Raw genomic sequence first — 23,731 nt, forward strand, 5'->3', positions numbered from 1 at the left:
AGGCCACCATTGAATCAGACCCCGGCAACCATGTCAGATGGCACAAGCATAAGCTTTATATCAATCAGCACAGGAGAAGGCGACTTTGACAGACTTTGACCCCTACACCCGGACGGAGGAGAGAGGTTTCAAAGCAGAGAATCAGGCATTTAGATCACCCACCACAGGAGTAGGCCCCAATTTAATGGGACCCCGGCAACCATGTCAGATGGCACAACCATCAGCTTCATATCAATCAGCACAGGAGAAGGCGACTTTGAAAGACTTTGACCCCTACACCCAGACGGAGGAGAGAGGTTTCACAGCAGAGAATCAGGCATTTAGATCACCCACCACAGGAGTAGGCCCCCATTGAATCAGACCCTGGCAACCATGTCAGATGGCACAACCATCAGCTTTATATCAATCAGCACAGGAGAAGGCGACTTTGAAAGACTTTGACCCCTACACCCAGATGGAGGAGAGAGGTTTCACAGCAGAGAATCAGGCATCATATCAACCACCACAGGAGAAGCCACCATTTAGTTACTTTGACCCCTGCACCCAGGAAGAGGAGAGAGGCACCACAGCACATATTCTGGCATCATATCAGCCACCACAGGAGAAGCCACCATTGAGTTACTTTGACCCCCGCACCCAGGAAGAGGAGAGAGGCACCACAGCACATATTCTGGCATCATATCAGCCACCACAGGAGAAGCCACCATTGAGTTACTTTGACCCCCGCACCCAGGAAGAGGAGAGAGGCACCACAGCACATATTCAGGCATCATATCACACACCACAGGAGAAGGCCTCTTTCAGTGATTTAGGCCTTTGGACCCAGACAGAGGAGAGAGGCACCACAGCACATATTCTGGCATCATATCAGCCACCACAGGAGAAGCCACCATTGAGTTACTTTGACCCCTGCACCCAGGAAGAGGAGAGAGGCCCCACAGCACATATTCTGGCATCATATCAGCCACCACAGGAGAAGCCACCATTTAGTTACTTTGACCCCTGCACCCAGGAAGAGGAGAGAGGCACCACAGCACATATTCTGGCATCATATCAGCCACCACAGGAGAAGCCACCATTTAGTTACTTTGACCCCTTCACCCAAACAGAGGAGAGAGGTTCCACATCAGAGAATCAGGCATCATATCAACCACCACAGGAGTAGGCCACAATTTAGTTTATTTGACCCCTGCACCCAGGAAGAGGAGAGAGGCCCCACAGCACATATTCTGGCATCATATCACACACCACAGGAGAAGGCCTCTTTCAGTGATTTAGGCCTTTGGACCCAGACAGAGGAGAGAGGTCAGAGATTAGCTTCATATCCCCCAGCACAGCAGAAGACCGCTTTATTTGACTTAGGCCTCAGCACCCAGACAGAAGACAGAGGAAGCATGGCAGAGGTTATGGCTTCATGTCACCCGTTAGTTTAACCGGCCACTTTCATCTGGTTAGGCCCCGGCGCCCAGACAGAGAAGAGTTTCATTCAACTGTGGGTTTCATAAAATTTGTATCAAATAAAGAAGTGGCCCGTAGCACAACAAGACATGTTTTAGGCAGTTAATAAGGACTACTCTGCACAAGGGAGGGACAGGTCCTGTGGGATCCATGCCTGGTTCATCTTTATGAAGGTCAGCTTGTCCACGTTGGCTGTGGACAGGCGGCTGCGCTTGTCAGTAATGACGCCCCCTGCCGTGCTGAATACGCGTTCAGATAAAACGCTGGCCGCCGGGCAGGAAAGCACCTCCAAGGCATAACATGCTAACTCTGGCCACGTGGACAATTTCGAAACCCAGTAGTTGAATGGGGCCTAACCATCCGTCAGGATGTGGAGGGGTGTGCAGACATACTGTTCAACCATGTTAGTGAAATGCTGCCTCCTGCTAACACGTTCCGTATCAGGTGTCGGTGCAGATAGCTGTGGCGTGGAGACAAAACTTTTCCACATTTCTGCCATGCTAACCCTGCCCTCAGATGAGGTGGCCGTGACACAGCTGCGTTGGCGACCTCTTGCCACTCCTCTGCCTTCACCTTCCACCTGTTCCCCTGTGACATGTGGGAATGCTCTCAAGAGCGCCTCTATCAGCGTGCGCTTGTACTCGCGCATCTTACGGTCGCGCTCCAGTTCAGGAATTAAAGTGGGCACATTGTCTTTATACCGGGGATCCAGCAGGGTGGCCACCCAGTAGTCTGCACACGTTAAAACGTGGGCAACTCTGCTGTCGTTGCGCAGGCATTGGAGCATATATTCGCTCATGTGGGCCAGGCTACCCATGGGTAAGGACAAGCTGTCCTCTGTGGGAGGCGTATCGTCATCGTCCACCGTATCCCCCCAGCCACGCACCAGTGATGGGCCTGGGCTGCCACCCCGCTGTGAACTTGCGTCATCCTCGTCCCCCTCCACCTCCTCCTCCTCATCCTCCTCGTCCTCCAGTACAGTGCCTTGGCTGGCGACTTGTGAACCTGTCCTCTGCTGCTTAAACAAACCTCCCTCTGAGCCACTTCGAACAGACTGGCCCGAAAGTGTTAGAAACGAGCCCTCATCCTCCTCCTCCTCCTCCACCTGGGCCACCTCCTCTAACATCATTGCCCTAAGTGTTTTCTCAAGGAGACATAGAAGTGGTATTGTAACGCTGATAACAGTGTCATCGCCACTGGCCATGTTGGTGGAGTACTCGAAACAGCGCAGCAGGGCACACAGGTCTCGCATGGAGGCCCAATCATTGGTGGTGAAGTGGTGCTGTTCGGCAGTACGACTGACGCGAGCGTGCTGCAGCTGAAACTCCACTATGGCCTGCTGCTGCTCGCACAGTCTCTCCAGCATGTGCAAGGTGGAGTTCCACCGGGTGGGCACGTCGCATATGAGGCGGTGAGCGGGAAGGCCGAAGTTCCGCTGTAGCACAGACAGGCGAGCAGCGGCAGGATGTGAACGGCGGAAGCGCGCACAGACGGCCCGCACTTTATGCAGCAGCTCTGACATGTTGGGGTAGTGGTGAATGAACCTCTGCACCAGGCAAGGGATGTGCGTCAAACCGGCTAGTCCCAGAGCTGCCACGAGATTTCGCCCATTATCGCATACCACCAGGCCGGGCTTGAGGCCCACCGGCAGAAACCACTCGTCGGTCTGTTGTTCAATACCCCGCCACAACTCCTTTGCGCTGTGGGGCCTGTCCCCCAAACATATGAGTTTCAGAATGGCCTGCTGACGTTTACCCCGGGCTGTGCTGAAGTTGGTGGTGAAGGTGTGTGGCTGACCGGATGAGCTGGTGGAAGCAGTGGAGGAGGAAGCCGAGTAGGAGGAGGAGGCTACAGGAGGCAGAGAATGATGCCCTGCGATCCTAGGGGGCGGAAGGACGTGCGCCAAGGAACTGTCCGCCGGGGGCCCAGCCGCCACTACATTCATCCAGTGTGCAGTTAGTGAGATATAGCGTCCCTGGCCGTGCTTACTGGTCCACGTATCTGTGGTTAGGTGGACCTTGCCACAAATGGCGTTGCGCAGTGCACACTTGATTTTATCGGACACTTGCATGTGCAGGGAAGGCACGGCTGTCTTGGAGAAGTAGTGGCGGCTGGGAACCACATACTGCGGGACAGCCATGGCCATCAGCTGTTTGAAGCTGTCTGTGTCCACCAGCCGGAATGACAGCATTTCAAAGGCCAGCAGTTTAGAAATGCTGGCGTTCAGGCCAAGGGCTCGAGGGTGACTCGGGGGGAATTTGCGCTTCCTCTCTAAGGTTTGAGATATTGAGAGCTGAACGCTGCTGTGTGATATAGTGGAGACGCTAGTTGACGGTGGCGGTGGTGGTGGTGTCGGTGGCACATCCTCTGTTTGCTGCTCGGCAGGTGGCAACATTCCTCTCGAGGCGGAAGCCGAGGCAGCAGCGGTAGAGGGAGCAGGGGGAGCCTCAGCGAGTGCCTGGTTTTTAAGGTGTGTACCCCACTGCAGTTCATGCTTTGCATGTAGATGCCTGGTCATGCAGGTTGTGCTGAGGTTCAGAACGTTAATGCCTCGCCTCAGGCTCTGATGGCAGAGCGTGCAAGTCACTCGGGTCTTGTCGGTAGGACATTGTTTAAAGAAGTGCCATGCCAGGGAACTCTTTGAAGCTGCCTTTGTGGGGCTGGGTCCCTGTTGGCGATGTCCAGTAGCAGGCGAACTCTGGGGGCGGCGGCTCGTCTGCTTTGGCCCCCTGCTCCCTCTTTGGCTTCGCTGTTGTCTCGGTCTCACCACTACCTCTTCCTCTGAACTGTGAAAGTCATCGCCACGACCTTCAGTCCATGTGGGGTCTAAGACCTCATCGTCCTCTGCATCGTCTTCCACCCAGTCTCCCTCCCTGACCTCCTCCTGTTCAGTCTGCACACTGCAAAAAGACGCGGCAGTGGGCACCTGTGTTTCGTCATCATCAGAGAGTCGGTGACTCTGCTGTGGTGGTATTCCCATGTCCTCTTCATCTGGAGACATAAGTGGTTGTGCGTCAGTGCATGGTATGTCTTCCTCCACTGGGGAAGGGCTAGGTGGACGCCCCTGGGAAACCCTGGAAGCAGAGTCTTCAAACAGAACAAGAGACTGCTGCATAACTTGTGGCTCAGACCGTTTCCCTGATATGCTTGGGGGTGATGTGACAGACTGATGGGCTTGGTTTTCAGGTGCCACCTGTGCGCTTTCCGCAGAAGACTGGGTGGAAGACCATGTGGTGAACGTGCTGGAAGCACTGTCGGCCACCCAATCGATTAATGCCTGTACCTGCTCAGGCCTTACCATCCTAAGAGCGGCATTGGGCCCCACGAGATATTGCGGTACATTCTGCCGGCTAGTTGAGGGAGTTCGTTCCCTACTGTGTGCGCCTGGGGCCGAACGGCCACGTCCTCTACCAGCAACAGAGGCTCCACGGACACCACCACGACCGCGTCCTCGTCCCTTAATAGTATTTTTCTTCATTGTTGCGATTCAACTCGCACCACAATGAAATATATTATTTTTTATAAGCAAAATCCCCTCACTGGAATACTTTCAGTCTTTTGACTGTATGGATTACAGATGGAATGACTGTTATATGTGAGTACCGCTTTCTTTGACAGATTCTAGTATGGGTACATATATGTTTTCCCAACCCCAGCACATTAATTTGCTAATTCCAGATGTATGAAACGCAGGCCTAACTGTATCTAGTATATTGAACGCCAGATAAACTAACTTGGCCTTTTTTAAATAAAAAAAAAATTCCCTCACTGGAATACTTTCAGTCTTTTGACTGTATGGATTACAGATGGAATGACTGTTATATGTGAGTACCGCTTTCTTTGACAGATTCTAGTATGGGTACATATATGTTTTCCCAACCCCAGCACATTAGTTTGCTAATTCCAGATGTATGAAACGCAGGCCTAACTGTATCTAGTATATTGAACGCCAGATAAACTAACTTGGCCTTTTTTAAATAAAAAAAAAATTCCCTCACTGGAATACTTTCAGTCTTTTGACTGTATGGATTACAGATGGAATGACTGTTATATGTGAGTACCGCTTTCTTTGACAGATTCTAGTATGGTTACATATATGTTTTCCCAACCCCAGCACATTAGTTTGCTAATTCCAGATGTATGAAACGCAGGCCTAACTGTATCTAGTATATTGAACGCCAGATAAACTAACTTGGCCTTTTTTAAATAAAAAAAATTCCCTCACTGGAATACTTTCAGTCTTTTGACTGTATGGATTACAGATGGAATGACTGTTATATGTGAGTACCGCTTTCTTTGACAGATTCTAGTATGGGTACATATATGTTTTCCCAACCCCAGCACATTAGTTTGCTAATTCCAGATGTATGAAACGCAGGCCTAACTGTATCTAGTATATTGAACGCCAGATAAACTAACTTGGCCTTTTTTAAATAAAAAAAATCCCCTCACTGGAATACTTTCAGTCTTTTGACTGTATGGATTACAGATGGAATGACTGTTATATGTGAGTACCGCTTTCTTTGACAGATTCTAGTATGGGTACATATATGTTTTCCCAACCCCAGCACATTAGTTTGCTAATTCCAGATGTATGAAACGCAGGCCTAACTGTATCTAGTATATTGAACGCCAGATAAACTAACTTGGCCTTTTTTAAATAAAAAAAATCCCCTCACTGGAATACTTTCAGTCTTTTGACTGTATGGATTACAGATGGAATGACTGTTATATGTGAGTACCGCTTTCTTTGACAGATTCTAGTATGGGTACATATATGTTTTCCCAACCCCAGCACATTAGTTTGCTAATTCCAGATGTATGAAACGCAGGCCTAACTGTATCTAGTATATTGAACGCCAGATAAACTAACTTGGCCTTTTTTAAATAAAAAAAATCCCCTCACTGGAATACTTTCAGTCTTTTGACTGTATGGATTACAGATGGAATGACTGTTATATGTGAGTACCCGCTTTCTTTGACAGATTCTAGTATGGGTACATATATGTTTTCCCAACCCCAGCACATTAGTTTGCTAATTCCAGATGTATGAAACGCAGGCCTAACTGTATCTAGTATATTGAACGCCAGATAAACTAACTTGGCCTTTTTTAAATAAAAAAAAAATTCCCTCACTGGAATACTTTATGGCTTTTCACTGTATGGATTACAGGTGGACTGGTATTAGTAGGGGTGACACAAGCACACCCAAGTCCCTGATGTAGGATTTCTATGGCACAGACCACTATTACAAGTGATTAATGGACGTTGGGAGAGATTGTGCTGCAGCACTAGTCCCAAGATGGCCGCCGCCTATCAGCCCAGTAACATGTGCCACAAAATGGTCTGCACAACCTTTAAAAAAAATAGCCTTGGACTGTGCTGCTAAATCGCTATTGGTCTGAATCCCAGGTGTAGATGTCTGACTTGTTTGGAGCTTTGGAATGCACACTGTGGCAGCTTCTGCTGCAGCACTACAAGTCGCAAAATGGCGGCCGGCGGTCAGCCCAGGTACATGTGGATGGAAAAATCACTCTGGCCACTCTAAAAATAGCCAATCCCTATCAAAAAAGCAGCTCAGCTGCAGTTGTTCAGATGAATCACAGGTGGAGGAGAGAAATTTGCTTCCAGTTATTCAATTATCCCTGCCTATTCTCGCCCTAGAATCAGCTGCGTCTGTCCCTGTTCTATTCACATCGGGAGTGAGCACGTCCCGACGTGCGCACAAGCTTATAAAGAGGCTGAGTCACATGCTGCACTTGGCCAATCACAGCCTTGCCAATAGTAGGCATGGCTGCGATGGCATCTTAGGGCAAGTAGTATGATGCATGTTGATTGGCTGCTTTGCAGCCTTTCAAAATGCGCCAAAATACATGCCGAACGACGAACCCGAACCCGAACTTTTACGAAAAAGTTCGGGTTCGGGTCCGTGTCACGAACACCCCAAAATTCGGTACGGACCCGAACTATGCTCGAACTGTTCGCTCAATACTATGGATAAGTCAAAGCGTTTTAAAGTTATCAGCACTTAAAGTGACACTGGTCAGATTTGCAAAAAATGGCCAAGTACTTAAGGTGAAATAGGGCTGAGTCCTTAAGGGGTTAAATGGTGAAACTAACATATGAGATAGACTGATTACATGTAGGGATGAGCGAACCCGAACTGTATAGTTCGGGTTCGTACCGAATTTTGGGGTGTCCGTGACACGGACCCGAACCCGAACATTTTCGTAAAAGTCCGGGTTCGCGTTCGGTGTTCGGCGCTTTCTTGGCACTTTTTGAAAGGCTGCAAAGCAGCCAATCAACAAGCGTCATACTACTTGCCCCAAGAGGCCATCACAGCCTTGCCTACTATTGGCATGGCTGTGATTGGCCAGTGCACCATGTGACCCAGCCTCTATTTAAGCTGGAGTCACGTAGCGCCGCACGTCACTCTGCTATGATCAGTATAGGGAGAGGTTGCAGCTGCGACGTTAGGGCGAGATTAGGCAGATTAACTCCTCCAAAAGACTTCATTCTGTGATCGATCTGCAGCTGTGGATCATTGAAGTGCTATTATTGACTTGCTCACTTTTTTGAGGCTGCCCAGAGCGTTTTTAGATCACTTTTTTTCTGGGGTGATCGGCGGCCATTTTGTGACTTGTGGTGCGCCAGCACGAGCTATCACCAAATGTGTTTAACCATCGATAGTGTGGTTATTTTGTGCTATATCCTACATCAGCTGCAGGCTGAGCCTGTGTCACCGAAGTGCATTTAACCATCAACAGTCTGGTTATTTTTTGGCCATATACTACATCAGCTGCAGGCTGAGCCAGTTTCACCCAAGTGCATTTAACCATCAACAGTCTGATTATTTTTTGGCCATATACTACATCAGCTGCAGGCTGAGCCTGTGTCACCGAAGTGCATTTAACCATCAACAGTCTGGTTATTTTTTGGCCATATATTACATCAGGGGCAAGTTGAGCCTGTCACCCAGCGCCTAAAAAATAGACCTGACATTTCTATTAAACCAAATCTGCACAGTTTTAGCTGGTCAAGTTATTTGTAGTGACCGTCAAAGCAGACTTTTTGTTCTGGGTTGAAAAAGCATTCCCAAATTTGCCATTCTGAAAATAACTAGTTTGTGGTATTTCAGGCCTACTTGAAATCTATCCCAAAAAGAAAATCTTACATTGAAGTTATTGATAGTGTGATTCAGAAAAACCTAAGACACACGCTAGCGTGCTGATAGAAGTGTCATTCTGTGTTTAAACCTATAACTGTCACACAGCGCAAAAAAAAAAACAGGTCTCACATCTCTATTCAACCAAATCTGCACAGTTTTAGCTGGTCAAGTTATTTGTAGTGACCGTAAAAGCAGACTTTTTGTTCTGGGTTGAAAAAGCATTCCCAAATTTGCCATTCTCAAAATTGTGGTGAACGGGAACAATGAGGAAAACATCTAATAAGGGACGCGGACGTGGACATGGTCGTGGTGGTGTTAGTGGACCCTCTGGTGCTGGGAGAGGACGTGGCCGTTCTGCCACAGCCACACGTCCTAGTGAGCCAACTACCTCAGGTCCCAGTAGCCAGCAGAATTTACAGCGATACAGGTACAGGTACAGGCATTAGTCAATTGGGTGGCCGACAGTGGATCCAGCACGTTCACATTATCTCCCACCCAGTCTTCTGCAGAAAGCGCACAGATGGCGCATGAAAACCAAGCCCATCGGTCTGTCACATCACCCCCATGCATATCAGGGAAACTGTCTGAGCCTCAAGTTATGCAGCAGTCTCTTATGCTGTTTGAAGACTCTGCTGCCAGGGTTTCCCAAGGGCATCCACCTAGCCCTTCCCCAGGGGTGGAAGAGATAGAATGCACTAACGCACAACCACTTATTTTTCCTGATGATGATGACATGGGAATACCACCTCAGCACGTCTCTGATGATGATGAAACACAGGTGCCAACTGCTGCGTCTTTCTGCAGTGTGCAGACTGAACAGGAGGTCAGGGATCAAGACTGGGTGGAAGACGATGCAGGGGACGATGAGGTCCTAGACCCCACATGGAATGAAGGTCGTGCCACTGACTTTCACAGTTCGGAGGAAGAGGCAGTGGTGAGACCGAGCCAACAGCGTAGCAAAAGAGGGAGCAGTGGGAAAAATCAGAACACCCGCCGCCAAGAGACTCCGCCTGCTACTGACCGCCGCCATCTGGGACCGAGCACCCCAAAGGCAGCTTCAAGGAGTTCCCTGGCATGGCACTTCTTCAAACAATGTGCTGACGACAAGACCCGAGTGGTTTGCACGCTGTGCCATCAGAGCCTGAAGCGAGGCATTAACGTTCTGAACCTTAGCACAACCTGCATGACCAGGCACCTGCATGCAAAGCATGAACTGCAGTGGAGTAAACACCTTAAAAACAAGGAAGTCACTCAGGCTCCCCCTGCTACATCTTCTGCTGCTGCCGCCTCGGCCTCTTCTGCTGCTGCTGCCGCCGCCTCGGCCTCTTCCTCCGCCTCTGGAGGAACGTTGGCACCTGCCGCCCAGCAAACATGGGATGTACCACCAACACCACCACCTGCGTCACCAAGCATCTCAACCATGTCACACGGCAGCGTTCAGCTCTCCATCTCACAAACATTTGAGAGAAAGCGTAAATTCTCACCTAGCCACCCTCGATCCCTGGCCCTGAATGCCAGCATTTCTAAACTACTGGCCTATGAAATGCTGTCATTTAGGCTGGTGGACACACACAGCTTCAAACAGCTCATGTCACTTGCTGTCCCACAGTATGTTGTTCCCAGCCGCCACTACTTCTCTAAGAGAGCCGTGCCTTCCCTGCACAAACAAGTGTCCGATAAAATCAAGTGTGCACTGCGCAACGCCATCTGTGGCAAGGTCCACCTAACCACAGATACGTGGACCAGTAAGCACGGCCAGGGACGCTATATCTCCCTAACTGCACACTGGGTAAATGTAGTGGCGGCTGGGCCCCAGGCGGAGAGCTATTTGGCGCACGTCCTTCCGCCGCCAAGGATCGCAGGGCAACATTCTTTGCCTCCTGTCTTCTCCTCCTCCTACTCAGCTTCCTCATCCTCTTCTTCCACCTGCTCATCCAGTCAGCCACACACCTTCACCACCAACTTCAGCACAGCACGGGGTAAACGTCAGCAGGCCATTCTGAAACTCATATGTTTGGGGGACAGGCCCCACACCGCACAGGAGTTGTGGCGGGGTATAGAACAACAGACCGACGAGTGGTTGCTGCCGGTGAGCCTCAAGCCCGGCCTGGTGGTGTGCGATAATGGGCGAAATCTCGTTGCAGCTCTGGGACTAGCCGGTTTGACGCACATCCCTTGCCTGGCGCATGTGCTGAATTTGGTGGTGCAGAAGTTCATTCGCAACTACCCCGACATGTCAGAGCTGCTGCATAAAGTGCGGGCCGTCTGTTCGCGCTTCCGGCGTTCACACCCTGCCGCTGCTCGCCTGTCTGCGCTACAGCGTAACTTCGGCCTTCCCGCTCACCGCCTCATATGCGACGTGCCCACCAGGTGGAACTCCACCTTGCATATGCTGGACAGACTGTGCGAGCAGCAGCAGGCCATAGTGGAGTTTCAGCTGCAGCACGCACGGGTCAGTCGCACTGCGGATCAGACCCACTTCACCACCAATGACTGGGCCTCCATGCGAGACCTGTGTGCCCTGTTGCGCTGTTTCGAGTACTCCACCAACATGGCCAGTGGTGATGACGCCGTTATCAGCGTTACAATACCACTTCTATGTCTCCTTGAGAAAACACTTAGGGCGATGATGGAAGAGGAGGTGGCCCAGGAGGAAGAGGAGGAAGAGGGGTCATTTTTAGCACTTTCAGGCCAGTCTCTTCAAAGTGACTCAGAGGGAGGTTTTTTGCAACACCAGAGGCCAGGTACAAATGTGGCCAGACAGGGCCCACTACTGGAGGACGACGAGGACGAGGATGAGGAGGAGGTGGAGGAGGATGAGGATGAAGCATGTTCACAGCGGGGTGGCACCCAAAGCAGCTCGGGCCCATCACTGGTGCATGGCTGGGGGGAAACACAGGACGATGACGATACGCCTCCCACAGAGGACAGCTTGTCCTTACCTCTGGGCAGCCTGGCATACATGAGCGACTACATGCTGCAGTGCCTGCGCAACGATAGCAGAGTTGCCCACATTTTAACGTGTGCAGACTACTGGGTTGCCACCCTGCTGGATCCCCGGTACAAAGACAATGTGCCCACCTTACTTCCTACACTGGAGCGTGATAGTAAGATGCGCGAGTACAAGCGCACGTTGGTAGACGCGCTACTGAGAGCATTCCCAAATGTCACAGGGGAACCAGTGGAAGCCCAAGGCGAATGCAGAGGAGGAGCAAGAGGTCGCCAACGCAGCTGTGTCACGGCCAGCTCCTCTGAGGGCAGGGTTAGCATGGCAGAGATGTGGAAAAGTTTTGTCACCACGCCACAGCTAACTGCACCACCTCCTGATACGGAACGTGTTAGCAGGAGGCAACATTTCACTAGCATGGTGGAACAGTACCTGTGCACACCCCTCCACGTACTGACTGATGGTTCGGCCCCATTCAACTTCTGGGTCTCCAAATTGTCCACGTGGCCAGAGCTAGCCTTTTATGCCTTGGAGGTGCTGGCCTGCCCGGCGGCCAGCGTTTTGTCTGAACGTGTATTCAGCACGGCAGGGGGCGTCATTACAGACAAACGCAGCCGCCTGTCTACAGCCAATGTGGACAAGCTGACGTTCATAAAAATGAACCAGGCATGGATCCCACAGGACCTGTCCATCCCTTGTGCAGATTAGATATTAACTACCTCCCCTTAACAATATATTATTCTACTCCAGGGCACTTCCTCATTCAATGCTATTTTTAATTTCATTTTACCATTATATTGTGGGGCAACACAAAGTTGAATGAACCTCTCCTCTGTCTGGGTGCCGGGGCCTAAATGTGTGACAGTGGCCTGTTCCAGTGGTGAGTGACGTGATGCCTGATTCTCTGCTATGACATGAAGACTGATTCTGCGCTGACATAAGGCCAGATTCTCTGTTACGGGACCTCTCTCCTCTGCCTGGGTGCCTGGGCCTAAATGTGTGACAGTGGCCTGTTCCAGTGGTGAGTGACGTGATGCCTGATTCTCTGCTATGACATGAAGACAGATTCTGCGCTGACATAAGGCCAGATTCCCTGTTACGGGACCTCTCTCCTCTGCCTGGGTGCCTGGGCCTAAATGTGTGACAGTGGCCTGTTCCAGTGGTGGGTGACGTGATGCCTGATTCTCTGCTATGACATGAAGACAGATTCTGTGCTGACATAAGGCCAGATTCTCTGTTACAGGACCTCTCTCCTCTGTCTGGGTGCCGGGGCCTAAATGTGTGACAGTGGCCTGTTCCAGTGGTGGGTGACGTGAAGCTTGATTCTCTGCTATGACATGAAGACAGATTCTGCGCTGACATGAAGCCAGATTCTCTGCTATGGCATGAAGAGACTGATTCTCTGCTGACATGAAGCCAGATTCTCTGCTATGGCATGAAGAGACTGATTCTCTGCTGACGTGAAGCCAGATTCTCTGCTATGGGACCTCTGTCCAATTGATATTGGTTCATTTTTATTTTTTTAATTTTAATTTTAATTCATTTCCCTATCCACATTTGTTTGCAGGGGATTTACCTACATGTTGCTGCCTTTTGCAGCCCTCTAGCTTTTCCTGGGCTTTTTTACAGCCTTTTTAGTGCCCAAAAGTTCGGGTCCCCATTGACTTCAATGGGGTTCGGGTTCGGGACGAAGTTCGGGTCGGGTTTGGATCCCGAACCCGAACATTACCGGGAAGTTCGGCCGAACTTCTTGAACCCGAACATCCAGGTGTTCGCTCAACTCTAATTACATGCAAAGCGAGATATTTGTTATAATTTGGATGATTATGGCTTATAGCTTATGAAACCCCAAAGTCCTAATTTTGAGGTACCCTATGCTCAGGGGATATGGATTAATTAGCTGACTAGAGTGTGTGACACTTTGACACCTTTTCACAAAATTCTAATTTTAAGCTGAATTAATGCAATTCCTTTTAATTTGCATTACTGAAATAAATAGACTTTTGCATGATATTCCAATTTTTCGAGTTTCACCTGTATACCTTATGTTCTGTGGAGGCTCCAACCCTGGTTTTGGCTCACAATCACTGATGGAAATCACTGACCAAAACACTGACGTGTGAATGAGGCTTAAGGAAAAGTAGCAGCAGACACTTTAATTTTAGTGAAACTTGTTTTCACAATGTAGGCTATGTTTAGACTTTTTCCTAAGGTGTGGCTCAAACCCAGGGATTGTGTCAGTATCCAACAAACTAAGGGCTCATGCACACGACTTGCGGGTCCACAAAATATGGATACCGGCTGTGTGTATTCCGTATTTTGCAGAATGTAATGGCCAGCCCCTAATAGAACAGTCATATCCTTATCTGCAATGTGGACAATAATAGGGCATGTTTTATTGTTTTTCAGAGCAACCATGAAGACATATGGACACGGAATGCACAGTCATTTTGTCTTACTTTTTTTAGCGGCCCCCATTGAAGTGAATGGTTCCTCACACGGGCCACAAAAAAAAAAGGATGGACATGGACAAAAAATATGTTCATGTGCATGAGTAGAGATGAGCGAATTTTTCAAAAATTTGATTCACCGGTTCACCAATTTTTATTTTTTTGTTTCGATCTGGATAAATTTGCGGCGAATTACGTTAAAAATTGCTATTTCCTGGCAGCAGAGGGCCTTTATAGTAGTGTAGAACTATATGGCTAAGGTGTAAAACAGTAGTGAAATAATACCGTGAGTCCGTATGACATGCAGATGACAGGCGTTGCATTTAGAATCACACTTCACTTATTGGGGCAGTCACGGGGCCAAAACTGACCAAATAATGCACGTATGAACTCTGCCTTACAGGTCAATGTTAGCGCCAAGAAGAAGCACACTCCTTTTACATCATCAGCTGATTCCACATAGATGTCTACAGACCCTGTTCTATTAAAACGCTTATACAAGTAGAAACCCCAGACAAAGTGAGAGAGTGTCAGCAGTAAGTCGACTTCAATGATTATTTTGCCCTTCCTCTTATCCGTCAGAACAATAACCCACAAAAAAACAGATCCTGTCTGTGGAGCATCTACCTTCACTCGGTCAGCAATCCATAAGTATTGCTAATGCCAAAAAAAGCAGAAGTGGATCCAAAACAGAGATGACACATGAACGGAATAGTTGCATGTCTTCTGTTTTGTACCCACTCCTGCTTTTGGCTACCAAATCATAAGCCAATTCTGATGGGATCATACAGGCCATAAAGCTGCTACACAGACAGTATCCGTAGTGCGTCTCATTTTATCTTCCTTCAGACAGATCAGTAGAAGGGTCAAATAAATGATGATGTCATCCAAGCCAAAAAGGCTAAATAGTGGCCCAGTCATGAAGTGGGGAGGGTGGGAACAGCATGAGAAGTCCACAGAGTCTCCCTATGACATAGTGGTGAGGTGGAAGCAGCATGAGGAGACCACAGAGTGGCCCAATGACAGAGTCAGAAGGTGGCGGCAGCATAATGAAGCCACAGAGTGTCACAATGGCAGAGTCTGGAGGTGGAGGCAGCATGAAGAGGCCACAGAGTGGAACAATAGCAGAGTCTGAAAGTAGCTGCAGCATAAGGACGCCACAGAGTGGCACAATGACAGAGTCTGAATGTGGCGGCAGCATGGGGAGACCACAGAGTGGCACAATAGAAGAGTCTGGAGGAGGAGGCAGCATCAGGAGTACACAGAGTGGCATAATAGCATAGTCTGGAGTTGGCGGCATCATAAAGAGGCCACAGAGTGGCCCAATGAAAAACGTCTGGAGGTGGCAGCAGCACCAGGAGGACATAGATTGGCACAATGATATAGTCTGAAGGAGGCGGCAGCATGACGAGGCCACAGAGTGGCTCAATGACAGAGCCTGGAGGTGGCGGCAGCATGAAGAGGCCACAGAGTGGAACAATGACAGGGTCTGAAGGTAGCGGCTTCATAAGGAGACCACAGAGTGGCCCAATGACAGAGTCTGAAGGTGGCGGCAGCATGAAGAGGCCACAGAGTGGAACAATGACAGGGTCTGAAGTTGGCAGCTGCATCATGAAGCCACAGAGCGGCACAATTACAGAGTCTGGAGTTGTCGGCAGCATCAGGAGGACTCAGAGTGGCACAATGACAGAGCCTGGAGGTGGCGTCAGCATGAGGAGACCACAGAGTGGCCCAGTGACAGAGTCAGAAGGAGGCGGCAGCTTCATGAAGCCACAGAGTGGCACAATTAAAAAAGTCTGGAGGTGGAGGCAGCATAAGGAGGCCACAGAGTGGCACAATAACAGTCAGTAGGTGGAGGCAGCATCATGAAGCCACAGAGTGGCACAACTACAGAGTCTAGAGGTCGCGGCAGTATCAGAAGGACACAGAGTGGCACAATGACAGAATGTGGAGGTGGCAGCAGCATAAGGAGCCCACAGAGTGGCACAATGACAGAGTCTGAAGGTGGTGGCAGCATCATGAAGCCACAAAGCAGCACAATGACAGAGTCTGGAGATGGCGGCAGCATAAGGAGGCCACAGAGTGGCACAATGACAGAGTCTGAAGGTTGAGGCAGCATGAAGAGGCCACAGAGTGGAACAATGACAGAGTCAGAAGGTGGCGGCAGCATCATGAAGCCACAGAGTGGCACAATGACAGAGTCTGGAGGTGGCAGCAGCATAAGGAGGCCACAGAGTGACACAATGGCAGAGTCTAGAGATGTCAGCAGCATGAAGAGACCACAGAGTGGCACAATGACAGAGTCTGAAGGTGGGACCTACACTTCCAGAATTTTATGGTCGCTGTCACGGCACATAACAGGTAAGTTTAGTGTTAGGACCAGTCTTATAGACATCGCCTAGGCGTGCAGCAGATGGGCTCAAATAACTTTGTACAAAATGTATTTACTATAATATACCTTTGTACTTTATTTGGTTTGTAGAGTGCTGTTGCATTATGTGTTGTTCTATATGTAGTTTCAGCCATAGCAACGTGTACCTACACATTGGGATGTGCTGAGCCCCTTTTTTGCTCTTTAGAGTCTGAAGGTGGCGACAGCATCATGAAGCCACAGAATGGCCAAATGACAGAATCAGAAGGTGGCGGCAGCATCATGAAGTCAAAAAGTGGCACAATGACAGATTCTTGAGACAGCGACAGCATGAGAAGACCATAGAGTGGCCTAATGATCGAGCCTGAAGATGGCGGCAGCATCATGAAGCCACAGAGTGGCACAATGATAGAGTTTGGAGATGGAGGCAGTAACAGGAGGCCACTGAGTGGCACAATGACAGAGTGTGGAGGTGGCAGAAGCATCAGGAGGCCACAGAGTGGCACAGTGACAGAGTGTAGAGTTGGCGGCAGCATGAGGAGACCACAAAGTGGCCCAAATACAGAGTATAGAGGTGGGAGCAGTATGAGGAGACCACAGAGTGGAATGGTGATATAGTGTGGAGTTGGGTTCAATACCAGTACCCGAGGAAGATGGTGGGTGAAAGAAGGAACACTTGGAATCAGATTTGTGGCATCAGGTGGCAGCATCAGAATAGCAGGTATGTAGCAAGAAGAAATCGGTCTCTTTTTATAAAATGTTGGTGTGGCACCATGGATGATCTAGTCTGATTTATCAGGCATTGGTGGGTGGAAATCTTGGCTGATTCACGCCTGATTCATCTTCACAAAGTTCAGTCTCTCCACATTTTGGGTGTACAGGCAAGTTCTTCTTGGGGTAACTATGGCCTCCGCTGCACTAAACACCCGCTCTGATGCCACACTGCTGGCCGGGCAGGACAGCTTTTCCAGGGCTAACTCTGCTAGTTGCGGCCACAAATCCAGTTTGGCTGCCCAGTAGTCCAACGGATCTTCAATATGGGTTTTCAGGGTGCTGTCCAAGTATGCCACCACCTGCTGGTTCAGGTCCTGCTCTATGACTAGCTGCTTGTGAGTTGTTTCTTCACTATGCGCGTGAAGGAAGCTGCTCATCAGTAGTCCAGCGGATCTTCAATGTGTTTTTTTTTAGGGTGCTGTCCAAGTATGCCACCACCTGCTGGTTCAGGTTCTGCTCTATGTCTAGCTTCTGGTGAGTAGTTTCTTCACTACCATATGTGGGTGAAGGAAGCTGCTCATCAGTGACTCTAGACTTAGAATGCTGCTGATGGAGCTGGTATTGCTCCTGCCACCCCACCCCTCCTTAGCAGCCATGGCAGTGCAACGTGAGTGCAGAGGCCCCCCCATCAGACCTACGAGAGGATGGACGATGGCGCCGATAGGCAACGGCCAACTGACTACAAAGGATGTCTCTATAGTAGTTCAGTTTGTCCTCCCTCTTAGCGGGTGTAAAAATGCCCCCATTTTGGACCTGTAGCAAGGGATCAACAAGGTGGAGAGCCAGAAGTCATCCCTCTGCCGAATGGTGACAATTCGGCTGCTACTACCCAAGCAACTGAGCATTTAGCGGGTCATTTGCGCAAGTGACTCGGAGGGACTCCCTGCCTCCATCTCCACTGCACACTGCCACGGTGTGCCTTGGTCATCTGCCTCGTCTTCCTCATCTCCCTCTTGCTCCTACAGCTGTGACTGCTCCTCCTTTCCTGTCACCTGTGTCAAAAAACCACCCATTCTGCCACACATTGCTTGTGCTCCTATGGCCTCCTCCTCCTCCAATTCATCCCCCAAATGGCTCATGTGGCCGTGAGATCTAGGCACCACGTTTCCAGTCCCCTGACCATCACTCTGCTCTTACTAGTGTAGGGATAGGATTCTGCCGCTGTGAGGGAGAGACTAGGAAAAAATCTATCTGTTATCAGCAGGGCCGTAGATAATTTTTTTTCCTGGGGGGGGGGTTCAGCTTTCTCAAATTACACTAGTGCGGGGCTGGCAGGCGGCGGAGCACAGGGGTGTGATTAGGGTGTGCCCAGGCACACCCGGCACACCCCATGCGCACGCCTATGCTGCCCAGGGGAGGATTAAGTGCATGATAGGCCCAGGGCTGTCTACCTCTGGCTACTTTCACACCTGCGTTTGGTGCGGATCCGTCTGGTATCTGCACAGACGGATCCGCACCTATAATGCAAACGCTTGGATCCGTTCTGAACGGATCCGTTTGCATTACCATGAACAAAAAAAAAAAAACATTTTTTTTTTTTTTTTGTTCATGATAATGCAAACGGATCCGTTCAGACTTTACATTGAAAGTCAATGGGGGACGGATCCGTTTGAAGATTGAGCCATATTGTGTCATCTTCAAACGGATCCGTCCCCATTGACTTACATTGTAAGTCTGGACGGATCCGTTTGCCTCCGCACGGCCAGGCGGACACCCAAACGCTGCAAGCAGCGTTCAGGTGTCCGCCTGCTGAGCGGAGCGGAGGACAAACGGTGCCAAACTGATGCATTCTGAGCGGATCCGCATCCACTCAGAATGCATTACAGCTGGACGGATCCGTTCGGGGCCGCTTGTGAGAGCCTTCAAACGGAACTCACAAGCGGAGCCCCGAACGCTAGTGTGAAAGTAGCCTAACTTGGCCCCCCCCCCCCCCTCCATTTTAGTTTATTTATTTTTTTTGTATGAAGAGACTGCGGTGCTTCATGAGCGCCACAGTCTCTTCTTAGGCCATATGACATCTTCAGACTAAAAAAAAATACCCCAAATTGGGTCCTAAACTGAAAAATTTGGTCGCCAAATTTTAAATACATATAGTTGTAATAAAAAAGACATGGAGGAGAATACAGCACCACATACCTCTTACATCCAGTGACATCTCCTGTCATGTAGACCTTCTTTTTCCTCTTCTCCTCCATTTGACCCAGACTACCATGGCAAATTCTTTCAGCCGCATCTCGTCTCTACAGTTTGTAACACAGACACGTTAGATTTCTAAATTTTTCCATCAACCTCCTCATCCTGGTGTCCCCACAGTGTCATCCTGCCACCCCCAATACTGTGCCCGTTGTGCCCCCCAATGCCCTAGGTACTATACTGCTGAAAAAATAGTGACCCTAATAGACATAATTTGGGTAATTTATCAAACTAGTGTAAAGTAGAATTGGATTTCCAAAAGAGCTGTCAAATATGAAAGGTGGAATCTGATTGGCTGCTATGGGCAACTAAGCCAGTTCTACTTTACACCAGTTTGATAAATTACCCCAAATGTTCCTATAGTGTCCACAGCAGCTATAATGTCCCCTAGCGACCCCCAGTAATAATAACACCCTCTATTGTGCTCCAGGCAATAATCCCTGTACAGTGTCCCCAGAAATAATAGAATTGCCCCTACAGTGCCTCCCCAATAGCAACACCCCCATATAGTAATTTCCACCACACTGCCCCCACATAGTAATCCCCCATAGTAATTTTCCCTCACACAGTAATTTCCCCCACACTGCCCCCATATAGTAGTTTGCCCCACACTGCCCCCACATAGTAATTTCCACCACACTGCCCCCACATAGTAATTTGCCCCCACATAGCAATTTCCCCACATAGTAATTTGCCCCCAAATAGTAATTTGCCCCCACATAGCAATTTCCCAACACTGTCCCCACATAGAAATTACCCCACACTGTCCCCACATAGCAATTACCCCCACACTGCCCCCACACAATAGTTTCCCCCACACTGCCCCATATAGAAATTTGCCCCCACATAGTAGTCCCTCCCATAATAATTTGCCCCCCCACTGCCCCATCTAGTAATTTGCCCCCACATAGTAGTCCCTCTCATAATAATTTGCCCCCACATAGTATTCCCTCCATAATAATTTGGCCACATAGAGCCCCCACATTCCCCCCCCATCATGTGCTCAATTTATCTTCCCTAATATGTCCTCCCCCCCCCTCCATGTCCCCCAAAGTAGGCACATGAAATAAAAAATAATAATAAATGAACAAAAAATGAAAAGCTAAATACTCACCTATGTCCAGGGCCAGGCGCTTGCTCGCAGAGGAAGGCGGGATGAGTCAGGCGCGTCACAGTGCTGCGTCCCGGCACAGGCGCGCGATGACGTCATCATGCACGCCTGAGCCGGGATCTCACTACCGCATAGGCCTCAGGCCTACAAGGCCTGAAGCCTATGGCGGTTATAGGCGATGGGAGAGGGAGCTATGCGCTCCCGTGCCCCGCCGCAGTAATACAGTATGTGGGCGTTCGGGTCAGCGACACGCCTGGGGGGGGGTTGAACCCCCCTATCCCCCCCCTTATCTACACCCCCCCTTATGTTAACTCTACGATCTACAGCGATTATTTTTTATTTATTTTTTTGTGGGTGCAATGCAACATTTTTGTACCCTGCCCTGAGCCCACCGACACAGAAAAATATGTTTTATCCGTCTGTTAGTTAGGTGGGCGTCGGCGGCCATTTTGTGCAAGTTTACTGCACCAGCACTCCATATGTGCGAGGGAAAATAATTTAATCCTGTTATTTTAGTTCAGTGGGCAACATATACCCATTTTTGTAGTTGCACCTGCACTGCATATGTGCCAGGGGAAGAAGAAATAATATAAAGAATCCGCCTGTGAGACAAATTACCGTATTTTTCGCTTTATAAGTAGAGATGTCGCGAACATAAAATTTTCCGTTCGCGAATGCCAAACGCGAATTTCCGCAAATGTTGGCGAACCGGTGATAGTGATGGAAAAGTTGTTTCATGGGGACTAACACCTGGACTGTGGCATGCCGGAGGGGGATCCATGGCAAAACTCCCATGGAAAATTACGTAGTTGACGCAGAGTCGGGTTTTAATCCATAAAGGGCATAAATCACCTAACTTTCCTAAATTGTTTGGAATAACGTGCTTTAAAACATCCAGTGTGTGTATACGATCAGGTATGATGTTGTATCGATCAGGTAGTGTAAGGGTTACGCCCGCTTCACAGTGACAGACCAAACTCTGACAGACCAAACTCCCTATTTAACGCACCGCAAACAGTCCATTTGCACAACCGCAAACTCCCCATTTGCACAAGGTTGGATACCAAGCTAGCCATGTCCCGTTCCTTGTCCTCACTGACGTCATTGAAGGTCTCTTCCTCCACCCAGCCACGTACAACACCAAGGGTCCCCTAAAGGTGACAACAAGGCCCCTGGGACTCCTGCTGTGTTTGGTCTTCCATCTCCTCAAAGCCATCTTCCTCCTCTGACTCCTCTTCTTCAGACTCCTCGCTCTGCGTTGCCGCAGGTCCAGCAATCGACGACGACAAGGCTGCTTCTGGTGGTGATGGTGACCACAACTCTTCCTCTTCATGCTCATCTACGACCTGATCCAGCACTATTCGCAGGGCACGCTCCAGAAAAAACGCATATGGGATGAGGTCGATGATGTTGCCTTGGGTTTGACTGACCAGGTTTGTCACCTCCGCAAAAGGACGCATGAGCCTACAGCCATTGTGCATGATCGTTCAGTAACGTGGCCCAAAAATACCCAGCTCCGCAGAGGCTGTCCTCTTTTTTTTTAATTAAAAAAATCTGTTCTTACCAGTTTAATCTCTGTTTTGTCCCCTATCAGGGGCCGGTGTATGGAATAGATTTTAGGAACCGGGAGATGGAAAAAGATGGTTGGTCGGTCCTCTTACTTCCAAATTGCGGCACTGCGTGTGCGCCGTGCAATGTACTGTGCCACCCTATATAAGGGGTGTGTTAAGTAGTACTATTCTTATCAGTTTAATCCCTGTTACGTCCCCTATCAGGGGACGTGTATCGAATAGATTTTAGACAACCGCAAAGAGTTGTCAATAGTTGACACACTCATGACATATATATTATTAGCCTATGGTCGTGCTGAGGTAGTTCAGTGACATTTAAGTGACCCAGAAAACAATGATTCTGCAGTGTGGGCCCATTGTTGGCCTAGTAGGTTTTAATGATCACCTTAGATGATCACAAAGAAAATTAATGTTTTTTCTATGCAAAATTATCCAGCCGATCGCTTTTGGTCTGTTCACAATGAAGCAATGACCTTATCATCTGGGGTGTGCCAACATTGCCAACACACTCATAGAGGTGATCGCTTCATTGTGATACGCAAGCCCCTTCAACACAACAAGGTAACGATCACGAAGGGGAATTGACATATGTATGTGCCTTTTGTTTTGTTTTGTTTTGTTTTGTTTTTGCAGCCACAGTGCAGCACCAGAGGCCATAAAAATTAGGCATGTTCACATGCCTGAAAAATTAGGTATTGTTGCAGCCAGGCAGAAAGTGCACTAAAACATTGCGGCTTGAACCCTAGTTGGTGGCGGAGAAGTCACGCAAGTCATCCGACAGAGATTAAATACAGCAGTGTGTGGACCATTTTTAGCCCAAGGCATCTCATCAGGCCTTTTTTAGCCAAATGCATCCCCCACTGTCAGTCCCTTCGGGATCCATGCCTCATTCATCTTAATAAAGGTGAGGTAATCTAGACTTTTTTGACCTAGGCGACTTCTCTTCTCAGTGACAATACCTCCTGCTGCACTGAAGGTCCTTTCTGACAGGACACTTGAAGCGGTGCAGGCCAGAAGTTCTATCGCAAATTGGGATAGCTCAAGCCACAGGTCAAGTCTGCACACCCAGTAGTCAAGGGGTTCATCGCTCCTCAGAGTGTCGATATCTGCAGTTAAGGTGAGGTAGTCTGCTACCTGTCGGTAGAGTCGTTCTCTGAGGGTGGACCCCGAAGGGCTGTGGCGATGCGTAGGACTTAAAAAGCTCCGCATGTCCTCCATCAACAACACGTCTGTAAAGCATCCTGTCCTTGCCGGCGTGGTAGGAAGAGGATTACTTTCACCTCTTCCCCTGTTAGATTCCCGTTGTGCTGTGACATCACCCTTATACGCTGAGTAAAGCATACTTTTTAACTTGTTTTGGAACTGCTGTATCCTTTCCGACTTCTGGTAATTCGGTAACATTTCAGCCACTTTCTGCTTATACCGGGGATCTAGTAGTGTGGCCACCCAGTACAGGTTGTTCTCCTTCAGCCTTTTTATACGAGGGTCCCTCAACAGGCATGACAGCATGGAAGACCCCATTTGCACAAGGTTGGATGCCGAGCTACTCATGTCCCGTTCCTCATCCTCACTGATCTCATTGAAGGTTCTTCCCCCCAGCCACGTACAACACCACGGGTACCAGATAGGTGACAACGAGCACCCTGGGATGCCTGCTGTGGTTGGTCTTCCTCCTCCTCAAAGCCACA

This window comes from Bufo bufo, chromosome 4, assembly GCF_905171765.1.
Source record: "Bufo bufo chromosome 4, aBufBuf1.1, whole genome shotgun sequence".
In the NCBI taxonomy this organism is placed as follows: domain Eukaryota; kingdom Metazoa; phylum Chordata; class Amphibia; order Anura; family Bufonidae; genus Bufo; species Bufo bufo.